This window comes from Chiloscyllium plagiosum, unplaced genomic scaffold, assembly GCF_037043375.1.
Source record: "Chiloscyllium plagiosum isolate Xiang-an unplaced genomic scaffold, Cpla_swu_hap1 HiC_scaffold_42, whole genome shotgun sequence".
NCBI lineage: Eukaryota > Metazoa > Chordata > Chondrichthyes > Orectolobiformes > Hemiscylliidae > Chiloscyllium > Chiloscyllium plagiosum.
Window position 1 is genome coordinate 32,197,796 of NW_028270180.1, and position 20,357 is coordinate 32,218,152.

General features: G+C 46.3%; 1 long non-coding RNA gene across 2 annotated transcripts in view; it reads left to right on the forward strand.

Moving 5' to 3' along the window:
• Positions 1–20,357, forward strand: part of LOC148137568 (uncharacterized) — a 173,970-nt gene that overhangs the window by 77,837 nt on the left and 75,776 nt on the right. The window contains exon 1 of one of the 2 annotated variants that reach the window (XR_015754180.1): positions 14,043–14,152. The exons of the other annotated variant lie outside the window; for it this stretch is intronic. This is a non-coding gene — a long non-coding RNA (uncharacterized LOC148137568). Of the gene's footprint in view, positions 1–14,042; positions 14,153–20,357 lie in introns of those variants that run through there. 2 annotated transcript variants of the gene reach the window in all.

The window sequence follows — 20,357 nt, forward strand, 5'->3', positions numbered from 1 at the left end:
CCTCACTCCCTGGGTATCCCAGTTCTGCTCCGTTCCCTCAGTCCCTGGGTATCCCAGCTCTGCTCCGATCCCTCACTCCCTGTATGTCCCAACTCTGCTCCGGTCCCTCACTCCAAGTGTCCCAGCTCCGAACACTCATTCCCTGACTGTCCCAGCTCGGCTCCGATCCTTCAATCCCTGAGTGTCCCAGCTCTGCTCCGACTCCTCATTCCCTGTGTGTCCCAACTCTACTCCGATCCCTCACTCTCTGTGTGTCCCAATTCTGCTCCGATCTCTCAATCCCTGTATGTCCCAACTCTGCTCCAATCCCTCACTCACTGTGTATCCCAGTTCTGCTCCGATCAGTCACTCCCTGTGTGTCCCAAATCTGTTCTGATCCCTCACTCACTGTGAATCCCAGCTTTACTCCTATCGCTCACTCACTGTGTATCCCAACTCTGCTCCGACCCCTCACTCCCATCCCAGCTCTGCCCTGATCCCTCACTCCCTGTATGTCCCAACTCTGCTCCGGTCCCTCACTCCAAGTGTCCCAGCTCCGTACACTCATTCCCTGACTGTCCCAGCTCGGCTCCGATCCTTCAATCCCTGAGTGTCCCAGCTCTGCTCCGACTCCTCATTCCCTGTGTATCCCAACTCTGCTCCGACCCCTCACTCCCATCCCAGCTCTGCCCTGATCCCTCACTCACTGTGTATCCCAGCCCAGCTCCGATCCCTCACTCACTGTGTGTCCCAGCTCTGCTCTGACCTCTCATTCCCTGTGTGTCCCAGCTCTGCTCCAACCAGTCACTCTGTATCTATCCCAGCTCTGCTCTGATCCCCCATTCCCTGCGTGTCCCAGCTATACTCCGATCCCTCACTCCCTGTGTTTCCCAGCTCTGCCCTGATCCCTCTCTCCCTGTGTGTTCCAGCTCTGCTCCCGATCCCTCACTCCCTATGTGTCCCAGCTATACTCTGATCCCTCACTCCCTGTGTTTCCCAGCTCTGCCCTGATCCCTCTCTCCCTGTGTGTTCCAGATCTGCTACGATCCCTCACACCCTATGTGTCCCAGATATGCTCCGATCCCTCACTCACTGTGTATCCCAGCTCTGTTCCGATCCCTCACTCCCTATGTGTCCCAGCTCTGCTCCAATCCTTCAATCCCTGGGTTTCCCAGCTCTGCTCGGATCCCTCCCACCTCGTGTGTCCCAGCTGTGCTCTGATCCCTCATTCCCTGTGTGTCCCAGCTATAATCCGATCCCTCACTCCGTATGTTCCCAGCTCTGCCCTGATCCCACACTCCCTGTGTGTCCCAGCTCTGCTCCAATCCATCACTCCCTGTGTATCCCAGCTCTGCTCCGGTCCCTCGCTCACTGTGTATCCCAGCTCTGCTCTGATCCCTCACTCACTGTGTGTCCCAGCTCTGTTCCGATCCCTCACTCATTGTGTGTCTCAGCTCTGCTCCGATCCCTCACTCACAGTGTATCCTAGCTCTGCTCCAATCCCTCGTTCACTGTGTATTTCAGCTCTGCTCCGATCCCTCACTGACTGTGTGTCCCAGCTCTGTTCCAATTGCTCACTCACTGTGTATCCCAGCTCTGTTCCGATCCCTCACTCCCTGTGTATCCCAGCTCTGCTCCGATCCCTCACTCATTGTGTGTCCCAGTTTTGCTCCGATCCCTCACTCCCTGTATGTCCCAAATGTGTTCTGATCCCTCACTTACTGTGTGTCCCAGCTCTGTTCCGATCCCTCACTCACTGTGTGTCCCAGCTCTGTTCCGATCCCTCACTTACTGTGTGTCCCAGCTCTGTTCCGATCCCTCACTCACTGTGTGTCCCAGCTCTGTTCCGATCCCTCACTCACTGTGTGTCCCAGCTCTGTTCCGATCCCTCACTCCCTGTGTATCCCAGCTCTGCTCCGATCCCTCACTCACAGTGTATCCTAGCTCTGCTCCGATCCCTCACTCGTTGTGTGTCTCAGTTCTGCTCCGACCCTTCACTCTCTGTGTGTCCTAGCTCTGCTCCAAACACTCATTCCCTGAGTGTCCCAGCTCTGCTCTGTCCCCTCATTCCTTGTGTGTCCCAGCTCTGCTCTGATCCCTCACTCCCTGTGTTTCCCAGCTCTACTCCGATCCCTCACTCACTGTGATCCCAGCTCTGCTCCGGTCCCTCACTCAATAGACAATAGACAATAGGTGCAGGAGTAGTCCATTCAGCCCTTCGAGCCTGCACCACCATTCAATATGATCATGGCTGATCATTTCTAATCAGTATCCTCTTCCTGCCTTATCTCCATAACCCTTGATTCCACTATCTTTGAGAGCTCTATCCAACTCTTTCTTAAATGAATCCAGAGACTGGGCCTCCACTGCCCATTGGGGCAGAGCATTCCACACAGTCACCACTCTCTGGGTGAAGAAGTTTCTCCTCATCTCTGTCCTAAATGGTCTACCCCGTATTTCTAAGCTGTGTGTCCTCTGGTTCGGCACTCACCCATCAGCGGAAACATGTTTCCTGCTGCCAGAGTGTCCAATCCTTTCATAATCTTATATGTCTCAATCAGATCCCCTCTCAGTCTTCTAAACTCAAGGGTATATAAGCCCAGTCGCTTCAGACTTTCAGTGTAAGGTAATCCCGTCATTCCAGGAATTGACCTCGTGAACCTACGCTGCACTCCCTCAATAGCCAGAATGTCTTTCCTCAAATACACTTGTGTGTTCCAGCTCTGCTCCGATCCCTCACTCCCTGTATATCCCAACTCTGCTCCGATTCCTCACTCACCACGTGTCCCAGCTCTGCTCCGATCCCTCACTCACTGTGTATCCCAACTCTGCTCCGATCCCTCACTCCCTGTATGTCCCAACTCTGCTCCGATTCCTCACTAACCACGTGTCCCAGCTCTGCTCCGATCCCTCACTCCCTGTGTATTCCAGCTCTGCTCCGATCCCTCACTCCCTGTGTATCCCAGCTCTGCTCCGATCTTTCAATCCCTGGGTTTCCCAGCTCTGCTCTGATCTCTCACACCCTGTGTGTCCCAGCTCTGCTCTGACCCCTACACCCCGTGTGTCCCAGCTCTTCTCTGATCCCTCACTCCCTGTGTGTCCCAGCTGTACTCCGATCCCTCACTCACTGTGTATCCCAGCTCTGCTCCAATCCCTCACTCACTGTGTATTCCAGCTCTGCTCCGATCCCTCACTCACTGTGTATTCCAGCTCTGCTCTGATCCCTCACTCTCTGTGCATCCCTGCTCTACCCTGATCCCTCACTGGAAGAAAGTGAGGACTGCAGATGCTGGAGAACAGAGCTGAAAATGTGTTGCTGGAAAAGCGCAGCAGGTCAGGCAGCATCCAAGGAGCAGGAGAATCGATGTTTCGGGCATGGGCCCTTCTTCAGGAATGAGGAGAGTGTGCCATGCAGGCTGAGATAAAAGGTAGGGAGGAGGCACTTGGGGGAAAGGTGTTGGAAATGCGATAGGTGGAAGGAGGTTAAGGTGAGGGTGATAGGCCGGAGTGGGGGTGGGCGCGGAGAAGTCAGGAAGAAGATTGCAGGTTAGGAAGGTGATGCTGAGTTCGAGGGTTGGGACTGAGACAAGGTGGGGGGAGCGGAAATGAGGAAACTGGAGAAATCTGAGTTCATCCCTTATGGGTGGAGGGTTCCTAGGCAGAAGATGAGGCGCTCTTCCTCCAGCCGTCATGTTGCTATGGTCTGGCGATGGATCTGCATGCCCTTGGTGGAGTGGGAGGGTGAGTTGAAGTGTTGAGCCACGGGGTGGTTGGGTTGGTTGGTCCAGGTGTCCCAGAGGTGTGCCCTGAAACGTTCCGCAAGTAGGCGGCCTGTCTCCCCAATATAGAGGAGGCCACATCGGGTGCAGCGGATGCAGTAAATGATGTGTGTGGAGGTACAGGTGAATTTGTGGCGGATATGGAAGGATCCCTTGGGGCCTTGGAGGGAAGTAAGGGGGGAGGTGTGGGCACAAGTTTTGCATTTCTTGCGGTTGCAGGGGAAGGTGCAGGGAGTGGGTTGGTGGGGGGTGTGGACCAGACAAGGGAGTCACAGAGGGAGTGGTCTTTTCGGAACGCTGATAGGGGAGGGGAGGGAAATATATCCCTGGTGGTGGGGTCCGTTTGGAGGTGGCGGAAATGACGACGGATGATATGATGTATATGGAGGTTGGTGGGGTGGTAGGTGAGGACCAGTGGGGTCTGTCCTGGTGGCGATTGGAGGGACGGGGCTCAAGGGCGGAGGAGCGGGAAGTGGAGAAGATGCGGTGGAGAGCATAGTCGATCACGTCTGGGGGGACATTGCGGTCTTTGAAGAAGGAGGCCATCTGGATTATTCGGTATTGGAACTGGTCCTCCTGGGAGCAGATGCGGCGGAGACGAAGGAATTGGGAATATGGGATGGCGTTTTTACAGGGGGCAGGGTGGGAGGAGGTGTAGTTAAGGTAGCTGTGGGAGTCGGTCGGTTTATAGTAAATGTCCGTGTTGATTCGGTCGCCCGAGATAGAAATGGAGAGGTCTAGGAAGGGGAGGGAGGAGTCTGAGACGGTCCAGGTAAATTTGAGGTCAGGGTGGAAGGTGTTCAACATCCTCGTGGGAGCACAAGGCAGCGCCGATACAGTCATCGATGTCCCAGCTCTGCTCCGATCCCTCAATCCATGAGTCTCAGCTGTGCTCTGATCCCTGACTCCATGTGTGTCCCAGCTCTGCTCTGATCCCTCACTCCCTGAGTGTCTCAGCTCTGCTCTGATCCTTCATTCCCTGTTTCCCAGCTGTGCTCCGATCCTTCAATCCCTGTGTGTCCCAACTCTGCTCTGATCCCTCAATCCATGAATCTCAGCTGTGCTCTGATCCCTGACTCCATGTGTGTCCCACCTCTGCTCCGATTCTTCACTCCGTGTCCTAGCTCTGCTCCAATCTCTCACTCCCTGTATGTCCCAGCTCTGCTCCAATCCCTCAATCCATGAGTCCCAGCTGTGCTCCGATCCCTCACTCCCTGTATGTCCCAACTCTGCTCCAATCCCCACTCACTCCCTGTGTTCCCAGCTCTGCCCTGATCCCTCATTCCCTGTGTGTCCCAGCTCTGCTCCGATCCCTCAATCCCTCTGTGTTCCAGCTGTGCTTCGCTTCCTCACTCCCTGTGTGTTCCAGCTCTGCTCCGACCCCTCACTCTCTGTGTGTCCCAACTCTGCTGCACTCCCACACTCCGGGTGCCCAAGCTCCGCTCCAATGCCTTACTCCGATTGTCCCAGGTCTGCTCCGATCCCTCACTCCCTGTGTTTCCCAGCTCTGCTTCGATCCTTCACTCCCCGAGTGTCCCAGATCCGCTCTGATCCCGCATTCCCCGATTGTCCCAGCTTTGCTCCAATCCTTCACTCCCTGTGTATCCCAGCTCCTCTCAATCCCTCGATTCCCTCTGTCCGAGCTCTGTTCCGATTCCTCACTCTTTGAGTGTCCCAGCTCTGCTCTGATCCTTCACTCCTGTGTGTCCCAACTCTGCTCCGATCCTTCACTCCGAGTGTCTTAGCTCTGCTCCAATCCCTTACTCCCTGTTTGTGCCAGCTCTGCTCTGATCCCTCAGTCTTTGGGTGTCCCAGCAGTGCTCCGATCTCTCACTCTCTGTGTGTCCCAACTCTGCTCCAATCCCTCACTCCCCATGTGTCCCAGCTCTTCTCGAATCCCTTACTCCATGAGTGTCCCAGCTCTGCTCCAATCCCTCACTCCCCACGTGTCCCAGCTCTGCTCGAATCCCTTACTCCATGAGTGACCCAGCTCTGCTCCAATCCTGTCTTACTCTGAATTCTCCAACTCTGGTCCAGTCTGTCTTTTCCAAGCAGTGGAACCCTGCCAAATCCCTGTGTACTTCAACTTTAATACAATTCTCCCTCCTGTTTGATATCAATGCCAGGAACTTCAATTTTGTCCCACTCTTCCATGCATTTCCATCTGCTCCAGTTGTAGTGGTGTTCCGTGAATTGATTATCCATTGATACTCAAGGAAAGAGTTTGAATCATTATTCACTGCTTAGTACTACCCCCCACATATACACACACAAACATTCTTGCACTATGTTACGTTCTACTACATATAAAAGAGGCATATTAGAAAAACATGACCAAATATGAATAGGAATGTGTTAATCAGGTGATTGTTATAGAAAACACTAAAATTAGAATTAATTACATTTAAATTATGCATAGAACCCCAAAGCTTACATGGAATCCACCCATGTGGCCCGTAAATGGATGGACACATCTGGTGTGTTGAGCTCAGCCAAAATGGTCCTGGTCTCTTAGTGTAGTTAAGAACTCATTGGATGAATTTTATGATGTCTATCACTCGGTCTTTGTTTATTGCATATACTTGGAAGTCGAAAATGTTCTTCTTCTCAGGCAAAAGTCTCTTGTGCATCACATGACATGATTAATTAAAGAGATGGAGCTAATTGCCAGATTGCACAGGTGATTTGTGTCCGATTTCTGATTTCTGCCACCAGACCTGAATCAAAGGCCAGCTGGAGGGGGTGTGCCTGTTTCCCTTTCATGGGCCGAGAGCCAGCAATGAGCAATTCCTGCAGACACCAGTCACAAGTGTGGAATTTCTTTTCATTTTCCAACTCTGTACATACCCATTTAGCAGCTGCATAAATAGGAGGGTTATCCCTGAGTCCTTTGCTCAGATTTCTGTTGGCACCCTGAGGTGAGACCCTCAATACAAGTGCTTGTTTATTCCAGCCTGTGAAGATGCAAAGTGAAATGTGTGAATTTCCAGACCTAGTTGCATTATTTTGGAGAAAGAGCCTTTTCCTTTGGTAACAGCAAACACATGGGATGAACTCTTTGATGACTTGTATTATAAAAGAATCACAATTGGTGTTCTTGAAGAGATATGGGTGAAAAATGATGGCTTAGCTTAGAGAACTTAAAATAAACGTGAGCAGTTTCCATTGGCTAAAACATAGGATGACATGTTTTGCTCGGTATAGAGAGTACCTCCCAACCTGTTTAGCTTTTGAGTCAATCTAAGGCAAAACAATAAAGGAACTCAAAGTGTTAGTCAGCTCTGCTGTCTCTTACTACTTGACTGCTCCAGCTCTGCATCACTTCCATCCTCTGAATGCACCAATTCTGTTCCAATCACTCCCTCACGTTTTACTACAGAGCTGAAACCTAGAGTAGACCATAGTGCTTCCAATAAAATCATGTTTTGTGAGTCTTTGGGCTATGCCACAGAAAATAATTTCCAAGCACACTCGCATGACTGCCCAGCTTACATATGGAATAAATTGTCTTTAAATTCCACATTTCATTCTAAGCATAAAACACTTTGAGATGAAAATATTTCTGACTAGCTATTTGTTTTTGAATGAAGGTATAAACAACATCTGAATTCTGAATTTTGACCTTGGCTGAGCCTGATATTAAAGGAAGTCAAACAAAAAAGTGACCTAAAGAAATTCTCTGCATTGACTAAAATCTTCACCCTCAATTTCTTTGGGAATTCTCGAAATGTTTTGCTATAACCTTGATGTACCCCAATGAAATAATATAAACAGTTCTGGAAGTAGGTTTGCTCGCTGAGCTGGAAGGTTCATTTTCAGATTTTTCATCACCATACTAGATAACATCTTCAGTGAGCTTCCGGACGAAGCACATAGAATTCCTGCTTTCTATTTATATGTTTGGGTTTCTTTGGGTTGGTGATGTCATTTCCTGGGGTGATGTCATTTCCTGTTCTTTTTCTCAGGGGTTGGTAGATGGGGTCTAACTCGATGTGTTTGATAGAGTTCCGGTTGGAATGCCATGCTTCTAGGAATTCTTGTGCATGTCTCTGTTTGGCTTGTCCTAGGATGGATGCATTGTCCCAGTTGAAGTGGTGTCCTTCCTTATCTGTATGTAAGGATACTAGTGAGAGAGGGTCATATTGTTTTGTGGCTAGTTGATGTTCATGTAACTTGGTGGCTAGTTTTCTACTGTTTGTCCAATGTAATCTTTGTTACAGTTCTTGCCTGGTATTTTGTAAATGACATTAGTTCTGCTTGTTGTCTCGATAGGGTCTTTTAAGTTCATTAGCTACTGTTTTAGTGTGTTGGTGGGTCTGTGGGCTACCATGATGCCAAGGGGTCTGAGTAGTCTGGCAGTAATTTCTGACATGTCTTTGATGTAGAGGGGAGTGGCTAGGGTTTCTGGACGCGTTTTGTCTGCTTGGTTGGGTTTGTTGCTGAGAAATCAGCAGACTGTGTACATTGGGTACCCATTCTTTTTGAATACACTGTTTTGGTGATTTTTCTCCGCTCTGCGTAGTTCCTCTGTGCTGCAATGTGTGGTGGCTCATTGAAATAATGTTCTGAGTGTTAATACCAATAAGTGGTTGTTTTTATGTCTTTTTCAAGAGTTCCACTGATCTGCAACTAAAGGACGCACGTTGAAATTCTATGTGCTTTAGTCTATATGCTATAAATGAAAGATAGTATTTGTAATAGAGTGTGATTGTGAGGTGGTAGTCAAGTTGTGAAATTACTGATTGATGTTAACATGAAACGAATGGATTGACTTAGTTCAAGTTCCACCTGATCCAGAAGTGTGTAATAACATCTCTGAGCAAATTCATTAGAAAGAAATGAGTTGGCTGGACCCAGGTTTGATTCCAGACTTGGGTGACTATGTGTGTGGAGTTTGCACATCCTCTCTGTGTCTGCATGGGTTTCCTTCAGGTGCTCTAGTTCCCTCCTGCAGCCCAAGAATGTGCGCATTAGCTGGATTGGCTGTGCTAAAGTGTCCAGGGATGTGCAGGTTAGGTAGATTAACCACGGTAAAGACCCCATAAGGAGTTAGGGGATGGGATGTGTAAGGATGAGATGCTGTTAAGAGACTTGTACAGACTTGATGGGCCAAATAGCCTCTTTCTGCAAGTTAAGGGATTCTATAAACCAAATTCTGAACCAAATTAATCATTGATCAGTGATCAGCAGTTGATTGTGAAACAGGACATAGCGGAGGATAATGATAGTGCAGTTAAATGAGTGGTGTCCCAAGTAGTGGACTCCAGCATCTTGAAGTGCCTTTAATTTTCTTCATGTCGTAATAACCTAGATGAAGGAATAGGGTGTCATATATGTTTTCATAACTGATACTGAATTTTAAAGAAGAGGAAATTACTAAGCAACAATATTGATTGAATGAATGGTCAAAACAGTGGCAGACTTAGTTCAATGTGGTGAAATAGAAAACAACATTGGTTCTAAAAAAGACCAGTTGGAATATTTTCTTAATATCAAGGGACTAGAAATTGGTGGAGCAAAGGGACATGGGTTACAGAAGTCAAATGGAATGTTGTTCTTAATGAAGGGAACTGAAACAATGGAGAGGAGGTTTTGCCTCAATGATGCAAAGTTTGGTCAGACTCCATCTGGAGTAATTGTTCAATTTTGTGTGCTACACTTCAGGAGGGAAATATTGGCATTGTATGGTACGCAGTGCAAATTTTCTAGAATTATATCAAAATACAAAACAATCAAGTTGTAAAGCCAGGTTATGTAAATTGACTCAGTCTTGATCTGGGTCTTTTTTAGCTTTACATAGCCAAACTGCACATCTGTGAATCATTGTGGGTCCTGAACATGTGAGTCCTTGGCATGCAGGCAAATTGCCAAGGTATGAATACCTGTTCCATCTCAAGACACAGACTCTGACATCCTGCTCACTCAGAGTGTTGGTTCCTTATGTTCTGAGCTGCCAACCCAGATAACTTAAAGCACAGGCTCAATCTTCTTGTGAGTTAGTTTATCTGCTGGGATGGATGGGAGTTTTCCCATTCCTGACCGCTCCCCATAAATGGGATCTCCACTTCTGATCTTGCTCCCATTTAGTACAAAGATTAAAATTAGATTCAGTTTAAAAGAATTGGTAAGAGCTGTGTATGGTCATAGTGGGAAACTGTTGGGAGTAAAGTTAAACACAATGGGATAGGATTTCCGAGAAACAATACAGAAGTAATGAGAATGACACAGGAGGAAAGAATTTTCAAAATGTTTACATGGGATATGGCATCACTGACCAGATCAGCATTTATAACCCATCTCTAATTACACAGAGGGTGGTTAAGAATCAACCATATTGTTCTTGGTTGGAAACACATATAAGTCAGACCAGGTTAGGACAGCAGATTTCCCTCCCAAAAAAGCCATTGATCAAACCATCTGGTTTTCTCATTTGTGCGGAGAAAGTGAGGTCTGCAGATGCTGGAGATCAGAGCTGAAAATGTGTTGCTGGAAAAGCGCAGCAGGTCAGGCAGCATCCAGGGAATAGGAGAATCGACGTTTCGGGCATAACCCCGAAGAAGGGCTTATGCCCGAAACGTCGATTCTCCTGTTCCCTGGATGCTGCCTGACCTGCTGCGCTTTTCCAGCAACACATTTTCAGCTCTGATCTCCAGCATCTGCAGACCTCACTTTCTCCTCAAAGATTTCAACCTACTGCGAATCCTCTTACAAGGATGCCTTCCTTGAAGAAGCTCTCTTCCTCCCTCTATAAAGATTTCAGTGAGTCCCTCTCTCACTGCACCCCCCAGGTCATCTCCTCTGCACAGAAGCTCTTCAGCCACATTCTCAAACAGACTCGCTACCACAGCCATATCTCCTTCCTCAGCACCTGCCTACGGAACCGACTTATCTCGCACGGACTCCGGACTACGTTCCGATCAACAAAACTTGGACCCAACCAGGACAACCAGTATCTACAACAAATCCGAAGCCTCCAGCAACAGATCTCCCTCCGGATCCTCCGCTCCATGCTTGCAGCCATGCGCCGCTACCTACATTCCCTGCAACTCGACCTACCCCAGCTCAGGACAACACTCTCACAGACCTGCAAAGGACATTCCTGAAGAAGGGCTTATGCCCGAAACGTCGATTCTCCTGTTCCCTGGATGCTGCCTGACCTGCTACGCTTTTCCAGCAACACATTTTCATTTCTCATTTGTGCCCCTAGTTGCCTTTGGAAGTAGGTGGTGAAGCAGGTGCCCTTTTGAACCATTGCTGTCCACCTGCTGTGGGTTGACCCATAATGCCATTAGGATTTTGACCCAGTGATAGTGAAGGAACAGAGATATATTTCCAAGTCAGAATGATGAGTTGCTTGGAGAGGAACATGCAGATGGTGGTGTTCCCACATATGTGCTGCCCTTGTTCTTTTAGATGGAAGTGGTCATTAGTTTGGAAGGTACTATCTAAGGATCTTTTGTGAATTTCCGCAGTGCATCTTGTAGATGGTACACACTGCTGCTACTGACTGTCACTCGTGGAGGGTGCGGATGTTTATGGATGTGGTGCCAATCAAGCGGTCTGCTTTGTCCTGAATGGTGTCAAGCTTCTTAAGTGTTGTTGTAATTGCATTCATCCAGGCAAGTGAGGAGTATCCCATCACACTCCGACCTTGTAGATGATGAACAGACTTTGGAGTGTCAGTAGGTCAGTTACTTGCTGCAGTATTCATAGACTCTGGTCTGTTCTTGTAGCCATTGTGTTTATTTATTGGGTCCAGTTGAATTTCTGGTTAATGTTAACCCCAAGGTTGTTGATAGGGTGGGATTCAATGATGGTAACACCATTGAATGTTTAGGGATAGTGGTTCAATTTTTTTTCTTATTGGTGATGGTCAGAGCCTGATATTTATGTGGTGCAAAAGTTACTTGCCACTTTTGTCAGCCCAAGAGTGGATATTATTCAGATCTTATTGCATTTGATCATGGACTACTTCACTATCTGAGGAGTCACAAATAATGCTGAACATTGCACAATCATCAGCAAATGTCCCCACTTCTGACCTTCTGATGGAGGGAAGGTCATTGATGAAGCAGTTGAAAATGATTGGGCCTAGGACAGTACGCTGAGGAGCTCCTGCAGAGAGGTCCTGGAGCTGGATGACTAACGTCCAACAACCATGACGATCTTCCTATTTGCCAGGTATGACTCCAACCGGTGGAAAGTTTGTCCTCCGATACCCAGTTTAGCTAGAGCTCCTTGATATCATAGTCGGTTGAATGCAGCCTTGATGTCAAGGGCTACCACACTGACCTCACCTCTGGACTTCAGCTCTTTTGTCCATGTTTGAATCATGGCTGTAATGAGGTCAGAGCTGAGTGGCCCTGGTGGAACCCAGTCAGGGTGTCACTGATCAGGTTTGTGCTGAGCAGGTGCTGCTCGATAACACTGCTGATGACCCCTTCCATTACTTTACCCTTGATCGAGAGTAGACTGATGGCACTGTAATTGGCTAGGTTGGATTTGTCCTGCTTTTTACCTAAACGATAAATCTGGAGAATCTTTTATATTGTCGGACAGGTGCCAATGTTGTAACTCCTCTAGGCTAAGGGAGCGGCAAGTTCTGGAGCATAAGTCTTCAGTCCAATTCCTGACATGTTGTTTGGGCCCATAGCCTTTGCGGTATTCAGTCTCTCCAGCTGGTTCTTGATATCATGTGGAGTGAACCAAGTTGGCTTATCCCTGGTATCTGTGATTTTGGGGACCAGTGGAAGAGGCTGAGATTATCCATTCAGCACTTCTGGCTTAAGATTGCTTTGATTATCTTTTGCAATGATGTACTGGGCTCTTCCATCAGTGAGGATGGGGATATTTGTGGAGCCTTCTCATCCAGTAAGTTGCTGAATTGTCCACCACCATTCTCAACTGGATGTAGCAGAACTGCAGAGCTTCGATCTGATCCATTGGTTGTGGGATCACTTACCTCTGCGATTACTTGCTGTTTATGCTGCTTGGCATGTAGGTCATACTGTTTGGTAGCTTCACCAGGTTGATGCCTCATTTTTAAGGGCTTTTGCTTGAAACGTCGATTTTCCTGCTCATCAGATGCTGCCTGACCGGCTGTGCTTTTCCAGCACCACTGTAATGTAGACTCTGATTTCTAGCATCTGCAGTCCTCACGTTTGCCTCATTTCTAATTATACCTAGTTCTGTTCCTGGCACGCCCTCCTGCACTCTCCATTGAATCAGAGTTAATCCCCTGCCTTGATAGCAATGGTTGAGTGGGGAAATATGCTGACACGAGGTTGCAGATTATGCTGGAGTACAATTCTGCTGTTGTTGATGGTTCACAGCATGGATGCCCAGTCTTGAGTCCCATTTAGCATGCTGATAGTTCCACACAACATAGTGGAGGTTGTTCTCAGTGTGAACTATGCAGTGGTCACTCTTACTGATGTGGTCATTGACAAATGCATCTGTAACCAGAAGATTGGTATGGATGAGGTCAAGAATGATTTTCCGTCTTGTTGGTTCCCTCACCACCTGCTGCAGACCCAGTCTAACAGCTTTGTCCTTTAGGACCTGACCAGCTCGATCAGTAGTACTGCTGCCAAGCCACTCTTGGTGATGCACATTGAAATCCCACACCCAGAATACATTTTGTGCCCTTGCCATCCTCATTACTTCCTCCAAGTATTGTTCAACATGAAAGAGTGCTGATTCATCAGCCAAGGGAGGAAGGTACATGGTAATCGACAGGAAGTTGCCCATGTTTAATCTGAAGCCATGAGATTTCATGAGGTCCAGAGTCAATTTTGTAGGCTCCAAGGCAACTCTATCCTGACTGTATCCCACTCTGCCACCACCTCTGCTGGATCTGTCCTGCTGGTGGGACAAGACAAATCCAGGGATGGTAATGGTGGTGTCTGGACATTGTCTGTAAGGTATGATTCCATGAGTACAACTATGACTAGTCTGTGAGTCAGCTCTCCCAGTTTTGGCACTAGCCCCCAGCTGTTTATTAATAGGACCTTGTAGGGTCAAGAGGGCTGTTTTGCAATGAGCAATAATAGTTACATGTTCGTCATTAGACTGGCTTTTCACTGAATTCAAATTGCATCATGTACCCTGGTGGGAGCTGCATTTCCTTGGAGCATTTGCTGAGGTTCTGAATTACTAGACCAGTCATGAGGAGACCAGTAATTACTAACCAATAATACCACTCCCTATGGTGAGAAATAAAAAGTTATATGAAGCAAATCACAGCTTTTCTCTCAGTTAGCAACTTCACCGAAGCTGATTGAGTTATGTTTTTGAAACAACAAGGACATTCAGGCCTCTTTCATCTAACTATGTCTGAAAGGTCCTGTGATGAGCTTTGAGTTGACCTTTTACATTACAGGGACTATGTAAATGTAAGTATTTGTAGATGCATTCATGGAAATGAATTCATCTAAATAGATTTTCATAAAAGGGAAAAAGAAGAGCTTCCAATAATTTTCAAAAGGATACAACCAACAATAACGTGTCATTAACATGCATGGGTGTTTTACAAAACATCTTTGGATATCTGATGTGAATTATGCAGTAAAGGTGAGAAACGGAGAGCGAGGAGTTCCTGGTATGTCCTGGAGGAGGGCTCCTCCTATTGGTAGAGCAGAGAATAAGTCTGACCCCTGGCCTTCCAGATAGAGAATGAAAATTACATCAGAGTTGAGTGGGGAAATGCAGTTGTGGTTCTGTTCGCCGAGCTGGGAATTTGTGTTGCAGACGTTTCGTCCCCTGTCTAGGTGATATCCTCAGTGCTTGGGAGCCTCCTGTGAAGCGCTTCTGTGATGTTTCCTCTGGCATTTATAGTGATTTGTATCTGCCACTTCCGGTTGTCAGTTCCAGCTGTCCGTTGCAGTGGTCAGTATATTGGGTCCAGGTCGATGTGCTTATTGATTGAATCTGTGGATGAGTGCCATGCCTCTAGGAATTCCCTGGCTGTTCTGTTGGCTTGTCCTATAATAGTAGTGTTGTCCCAGTCAAATTCATGTTGTGTGTCATCTGCTTGTGTGGCTACTAAGGATAGCTGGTCGTGTCGTTTCGTGGCTACTTGGTGTTCATGGATGTGGATCATTAGATGTCTTCCTGTTGGTCCTATGTAGTGTTTTGTGCAGTCCATGCATGGGATTTTGTACACTACATTGGTTTTGCTAATGCTGGGTATTGGGTCCTTTGTTCTGGTGAGTTGTTGAAATGCAGTTCCAATGAGGAGAATTGGAGGGTGAGATGCACACCTAGAGTGATGCACCAATAACATTTTTACAACTTAATTATACCCACCCCCATCATTGTAGCTTGGTTCATGAAAAATAAGTTCATAATTCATCATCATTCATCTCTTTCATGAATGTAGCATATCTGAAAAGGTCTCAAGTTCAATTTAAATTTAGCTTTTGTAATTTTAATATAACTAATTATAAATGAGAGTTTGAAGCCTGTTTAAGGTGAGCCCTATAAATATTATTGCTATGAACGAAAACTGTGAAAAGTTAATGGTTCAGTGTTTTTTCACTATTTAGGTGGCAGTAGCAGGTATTAAAAGCTCAAGATATCATACATTTCTGCTTGTGATTTCATAATTCTGTCTTCAAGTTGAATTACAAACCAGTAGAACGGACATTAAACGGCCTCTGACAAGCAGAAACAATCTTCTGCAACTAGAAATGATTGATGACAGGACCATTTGACATTTGCACTTGTTACTAAAGTTGTTATGGGGGATTTCAACATGCAGGTAGACTGGGAGAATCAGAATGGTATGGGACCTCAAGAAAGAGACTTTGTGGAGTACCTCCGAGATGGATTCTTAGAACAGCTGGTGCTGGAGCCTACCAGGGAGAAGGCAATTCTGATCTGATATTGTGCAACGAACCAGAATTGATCAGGGACCTCGAAGTGAAGGAACCATTGGGAAGTAGTGACCATAATACAATAAGCTTCAATCTGCAATTTGAGGGAGAGGGTACAATCGGAAGTGACAATATTTCAATTGAATAAAGGGAACTATGGAGCTATGAGGGAGCTGGCCAAAGTTCAATGGTGCAATACCTTAGCAGGGATGACAGTGGAGGAACAATGGCAGATATTTCTGTGTATAATGCAGAAGATGCAGGATCAGTTCATTCCAAAAAGGAAGAAAGATCCTAGGAGGAGGCATGGGTGGCCATGGCTGACGAGAGAAGTTAAGAAACATATAAAGTTAAAAGAGAAGAAGTATAACGTAGCAAAGATAAGTGGGAAAATGGAGGATTGGGAAGCTTTTAAAGAACAACAGAGGATTACTAAGAAGGAAATACACAGAGAAAAAATGAGGTACGAAGGTAAACTGGCCAAAAATATAAAGGAGGATAGTAAAAGCTTTTTTAAGTATGTGAAAGGCAAAAAAATGGTTAAGACTAAACTTGGGCCCTTGAAGACAGAAACAGGGGAATATATTACGGGGAACAAAGAAATGGCAGGAGAATTGAATTGGTACTTCAGATCTGTGTTCACTGGGGAAGACACAAGCAATCTCTCTGAGGTAACAGTGGCTGAAGGACCTGAACTGAAGGGAATTTATATTTGCCAGGATTTGGTGTTGGAGAGACTGTTAGGTCTGAAGGTTGATAAGTCCCCGGGGCCTGATGGTCTACATCCCAGGGTACTGAAGGAGGTGGCTCGAGAAATTGTGGATGCGTGGGTGATTATTTTCCAGAGCTCGATAGATTCGGGATCAGTTCCTGCAGATTGGAGGGTGGCTAATGTTGTACCACTTTTTAAGAAAGGTGGGAGAGAGAAAGCAGGAAATTATAGACCAGTTAGTCTGACCTCAGTGGTGGGAAAGATGCTGGAGTTTATTATAAAGGATGAAATTACGACACATCTGGATAGTAGTAACAGGATAGGTCAGAGTCAGCATGGATGTATGAAGGGGAAATCATGCTTAACTAATCTTCTGGAATTTTCTGAGGATGTAACTCTGAAGATGGACGAGGGAGATCCAGTAGATGTAATGTACCTGGATTTTCAGAAAGCTTTTGATAAAGTCCCACACAGGAGGTTAGTGAGCAAAATTAGGGCGCATGGCATTGGGGGCAAAGTACTGACTTGGATTGAAAGTTGGTTCCCTGACAGGAAACAAAGAGTAGTGATAATGGCTCCATTTCAGAATGGCAGGCAGTGACCAGTGGGGTATCGCAGGGATCAGTGCTGGGACCGCAGCTTTTTACAAAATATATAAATGATATAGAAGATGGTATTAGTAATAATATTAGGAAATTTGTGATGATACTAAGCTGGGTGGCAGGGTGAAATGTGAGGAGGATGTTAGGAGATTACAGGGTGACCTGGACAGGTTAGATGAGTGGTCAGAGGCATGGCAGATGCAGTTTAATGTGGATAAATGTATGGTTATCCACTTTGGTGGCAAGAACAGGAAGGCAGATTACTACCTAAATGGAATCAATTTAGATAAAGGGGCAGTACAAAGAGATCTGGGTGTTCTTGTACACCAGTTAATGAAGGTAAGCATGCAGGTACAGCAGGTAGTGAAGAAGGCTAATAGCATGCTGGCCTTCATAACAAGAGGGATTGAGTATAGAAGCAAAGAGGTTCTTCTGCAGCTGTACAGGGCCCTGGTGAGACCACACCTGGAGTATTGTGTGCAGTTCTGGTCTCCAAATTTGAGGAAAGACATTCTGGCTATTGAGAGAGTGCAGTGTAGGTTCACAAGGTCAATTCCTGGAATGACAGGACTACCTTACGCTGAAAGACTGGAGCGACTGGGCTTGTATACCCTTGAGTTTAGAAGACTCAGAGGGGATCTGATTGAGACATATAAGATTATTAAAGGATTGGACACTCTGGAGGCAGGAACCATGTTTCCGCTGATGGGTGAGTGCCGAACCAGAGGACACAGCTTAAAAATATGGGGTAGACCATTTAGGACAGAGATGGAGAAACTTCTTCACCCAGAGAGTGGTGGCTGTGTGGAATGCTCTGCCCCAGAGGTCAGTGGAGGCCCAGTCTCTGTATTCATTTAAGAAAGAGTTGGATAGAGCTCTCAAAGATAGTGGAATCAAGGGTTATGGAGATAAGGCAGGAACAGGATACTGATTAAGGATGATCAGCCATGATCATGTTGAATGGTGGTGCAGGCTCAAAGGGCAGAATGGCCTATTCCTGCACCTATTGTCTATTGTATCTCTTCAGTGTTACCTGTAACCGATGACTTCACTCTCGCTAAACAAACACAATAAACAACAGTAAACAAGCAAAACATTAACAACACCATACTTGGTAAGTACAAACTGTGGTTCAATGAGAAGGAGATTTACCTCTAAGTCAGAAGGTTGGTTTAAGTTCCACTGAAGCCATCTCGGCCAAACTTCTCTTTTCAACTCTAGGCCAAGACTCTTTGTTCAGTATTGGAGTGCTGTACTATTTGGTGAGACATCTGTTCTCTCAAGTGGATGCAAAAGATTCATATCATTATTTTAAGATGGGCAGGGAGTTTTTCCCACTGTTTTGGCCAATGTTTTTTCTTTAATAGATATTTCTCACTAATACTGACTATCTGATCATTCCCTTCTTTTTGAACTTGTTACGTAAACATTGGCTGCCTTGGTTTCCTAAATTATAGGAGAAAGTGAGGACTGCAGATGCTGGAGATCAGAGCTGAAAATGTGTTGCTGGAAAAGCGCAGCAGGTCAGGCAGCATCCAAGGAGCAGGAGAATCGACGTTTCGGGCATGTATCCAGCAGGCTAAGATAAAAGGTAGGGAGGAGGCACTTGGGGGAGGGGCGTTGGAAATGCAATAGGTGGAAGGAGGTCAAGGTGAGAGTGATAGGCCGGAGTGGGGGCGGAGAGGTCAGGAAGAAGATTGCAGGTTAGGAAGGCGGTGCTGAGTTCGAGGGATTTGACTGACTCAAGGTGGGGTGAGGGGAAATGAGGAAACTGGAGAAATCTGAGTTCATCCCTTGTGGTTGGAGGGTTCCTAGGCGGAAGATGAGGCGTTCTTCCTCCAACTGTTGTGTTGCTATGGTCTGGCGATGGAGGAGTCCAAGGACTTGCATGTCCTTGGTGGAGTGGGAAGGGGAGTTGAAGTGTTGAGCCACGGGGTGGTTGGGTTGGTTGGTCCGGGTGTCCCAGAGGTGTTCTCTGAAACGTTCCGCAAGTAGGCGGCCTGGCTCCCCAATATAGAGGAGGCCACATCGGGTGCAGCAGATGCAATAAATGATGTGTGTGGAGATGCAGGTGAATTTGTGGCGGATATGGAAGGATCCCTTGGGGCCTTGGAGGGAAGTAAGGGGGGAGGTGTGGGCGGAAGTTTTGCATTTCTTGCGGTTGCAGGGGAAGGTGCCGGGAGTGGATGTTGGGTTGGTGGAGGGTGTGGACCTGACGAGGGAGTCACGGAGGGGGTGGTCTATATTATAGCTATATATTATAGCTATATTTCTATATGATAGCTCGAGCTACACTTCAGAATGACTTCATTGACTATAATAAAGTGCTTTGGGATGTTCTGAGCTTGTGACAATCTCTACAGGTAGTCTTTCTATAATATATGTTTCGTCAGTGCAAATTGGTATAACGCAATTGATGAATCGTGGATGTTGTATGCATAACACAAACTTGCTGCTGAATGGGTATGCAAGGTTTTCCTTAGCATGATTTTCTAAAGCGCAATCTCTTCAACAGTTTCCCATAGTGCAAGGTTGCAGAGGGACACAACTGTCACGTTATAGCAGAATAACCTGTATTTATTTAAATGTATGATGATACCAGGCTTTAAGAGATATGTTTTAGTCTTTTCTTTATGAAGAAAAGTTGAGACAGAGGCGCTAAACAGTCTGCTCAAAGTCAATAAAGGAAGTAGGTTATGAGGCCTTGGGTTTTTTAAAAGTTGGAACAAAAGAAGCAGCCTGAATGGGTGAGGTCAAGCTCCAACAGAATCAAGATTTTTAGTTTTAGCGTTCAGCGGTTGGGGTCTTGAGGCTAGATGTGGAAATTCTTATTCTTTTCTCTGTTACAGCTAAATGCTGGGGTTCTCTTCCTGCTGCTAGAATTGCATGTGAAACAGTCTATTTTATCGAGTTTAACTTTGCCAAGGGTGTGTTTCTGGGATGTTACCATATTGGAACAGTTCATTAGTAATATTTAGTAGATATACCATTTTGTTAAGCATTTCGATGGAGTTACAGTTAAGTTAATTATTTTGTTTTTATTTTGTCTGTATGTTTTGCTTAACATGAAGTGGCTTGACCAATCAAATTGCATCTAGAATGCAATGCCTTACATGTACCTTTAAAATAAAAAAAAGTTAGGATCTGGGCTATCTTCCTAATATATTTTGAGGGGGCTTCATTTGGTCTATAACAAATCGAAAGCTTTTCTTTCACTTCCATTAGTCTTTCTTCTACACCACAGTCCTTCCACCCTGAAAGCATTATTAATGATGAAATCCTCATGCTATGAATTGTGGAGGTCAAAGCAATTGCAGCATCAGGGGATTTATGCAGAATATCGGTCTGCTTCTTTCTTTTTATCACCAAATCATGGTTGAGCTGAATGAGCTGCAAAATCAATCAGTCC